This window comes from Otolemur garnettii, unplaced genomic scaffold, assembly GCF_000181295.1.
Source record: "Otolemur garnettii isolate 467f Iridium unplaced genomic scaffold, OtoGar3 scaffold02375, whole genome shotgun sequence".
Classification (NCBI taxonomy): domain Eukaryota; kingdom Metazoa; phylum Chordata; class Mammalia; order Primates; family Galagidae; genus Otolemur; species Otolemur garnettii.
The window spans coordinates 1-2,650 of record NW_003854770.1 but is presented as its reverse complement, the minus strand read 5'-3'; the positions used below and the strand labels follow the sequence as shown (position 1 = coordinate 2,650).

The 2,650-nt window shown below is 40.9% G+C and overlaps 1 non-coding gene across 1 annotated transcript; it reads right to left on the bottom strand.

The window, feature by feature from the left end:
* Positions 1-550: 550 nt before the first annotated feature.
* Positions 551-681, bottom strand: LOC111722918. Its single transcript, XR_002771549.1, has one exon. It is a non-coding gene; the product is annotated as a small nucleolar RNA SNORA72 (small nucleolar RNA).
* Between the last annotated feature and the right edge of the window lie 1,969 nt (positions 682-2,650).

Genomic DNA, 2,650 nt, shown 5'->3' with positions numbered 1-2,650 from the left:
AATAAAAACATATTTCTACATAAATGTTTATAGCAAAATTATTCTTTTTTTTTTTTTTTTTAGGACACAGTCAGACTCTGTCACCATGCACCCTGACTAGAGTACATAGCTCACAGCAACCTCAAACTCTTGGGCTCAAGAGTTCCTTTTGCCAAAGCCTCCTGAATATCTTGGACTAAGGCCCCCCCACAATGCTCAGTTAATCTTCTATTTTTAGTGAGATGAGGTCTCACTCTTGCTCTGGTTGCAGACCCTCCTCCCATCCAGAGTACCAGGATGACAGTCCTGAGTCACTGCCCAGCCCAGAAAAATTATTTTTCTTTTTAGAAAATAAAAATACAGCAATTTTACAATTCTTTTAATGACAACATGTAATCACCAAATGTCCCTATTCTGGTTCTGCCATTAGATAAAACTCTGTCAATCAGCACTGATTATCTGCAAAAGTTATTACATTCAGTGTACCGTCATTTTTCTTAAGGTGGATCAAAGCCTGGAATCACAGCCATTATACAATCATACGAAAGGATCATATAACAAATTGGACCTGGTTTATCAGCAGCATGTATTAAATCAAACCCAGGCTAAGAACTAGGCCTCCAGGCCCAGGCGTGGTTTTTATGTAGCTTATGTTTAGCCTGCTTGATTATTATCAACTCCGAAGAGCCAGAATATTCACAGCAGAAAAGTTACTCTTCAGAGCCCAAAAGTGGAAAAATCCAAATGTCCATCAACTGACAAGAAGATAAACAAAACGTGGTGTATCCAAATGAAAGAATAGTCCAGACACAAAGAGGAATGAATACGGCTTGATACGTATTGTGAATGGACCAAAAAACACTGAAATACACATTTGAAAAGAGTACATTTTATGTGAATCATATTTCTATAAAATGTTGTCAAATGATAAAGCTGAAAATCAATGCCAGACATGAGTATTTCAGAAGCTTTATACAAAGTATATAATCAACAAAATCTGAGAGCAGCAGAGAAGTCTTAGAGCAGGTAAAAAGTCAGACAAACCGTATACGTCCACACAACGACATAGCTTTTAATGGTGAGAAGGAAAGAGCTATCAAGTCCGGCAAAAACGTGCATAAATCTTACAAGCCTATTAATGAGGGAAAGAAGTTGGTCTGTTTAATTCCATTTATATTAAAAGGCAAAACTCTCAAAAAGACACAACTCCAGAGTCAGTAAACAGAGCAGTGGTTGCCAAAGATTCCAGGAGAGGGCAGATTTGAATAGATGAAATACAGGAATATTTTCGGGCAGTGAAACTATTCTGTAGGATACCGTACTGGTGGATACATGCCATAAAATTCATTTGTCAAAAGCAATGGAACTTTACAGCTCAAAGAGGAAACCTTAATGGGTGCAAAATACAACAAATCGGTTAGGGGATCAAGGAATCCAGGATGTGAATTCCTGTGACAAAATCATTTAACTGTGTTACAAAAGGATGAAATAGCACCAGGGAAGGGAGCAGGGGAAGGCACTGACCAAACGCACTTCAGAAATTAGGGAAGCCTTCAAAACTAAAGAGAAAAGGCGTGTACCTAAGCTTTTTAGTGTATTGACGAAGTTGCTTCTCATCGGGTTTTGGGTTAACAGTTCTAACACTGCCACATGCGTATACTGGAACTGAACAATTACGTAGATGGATGGTGGACAATGGAAACAAGTTCCTCACTATTTGTGTGATAATTTACTAATAAGCAAGAGGAACAGGCTGGAATGATGCACATAGTAATAGGTTAGCATTGGAGACAGCCACGTGAACTCAGGTTCAACATACTATGTACATTATTTGATGTCGTCTATACAGTACAGATGGAGTACACATGGGAACACACACACACACAAGGGTTGATCTATGCACAGAGATCTTTCTGCTCTGGCAGTGGGAAGGCCTAGAAGAATGATAGCCTAGTAGCAATAAGCACATCTAGCATCCAGAGTTTGGTTTCTAATGGAGTAAAAGGAACCAGGGATCCTTGGAAAATGTGTGCATTCCAGAAGTGAGGCAGGGAATGTACTACAGAGAGTGTATCGTAGTGCCAGAAAGTAAGGAAGTGCTAAGATAGACACACACACACACACACGGACACATACAGACATGCACACACACACAAACACACGGACACATACAGACATGCACACACACACATACACACGCGGACACATACAGACATGCACACGCATATACACACACGGACATATACAGACATGCACACACACACATACAGACATGCACACATGCACATACAGACATGCACACACACACGGACACATACAGACATGCACACGCACATACACACGCAGACAGATACAGACATGCACACGCACATACACACGCAGACAGATACAGACATGCACACGCATATACACACACGGACAAATACAGACATGCACACACACACACACATGGACACATACAGACATGCACATGCACATACAGACATGCACACACACACACACGGACACATACAGACATGCACACACGCACATACACACGCAGACACATACAGACATGCACACACATATACACACACGGACACATACAGACATGCACACACACGGACACATACAGACATGCACATGCACACACACATGGACACATACAGACATGCACACACACGGACACATA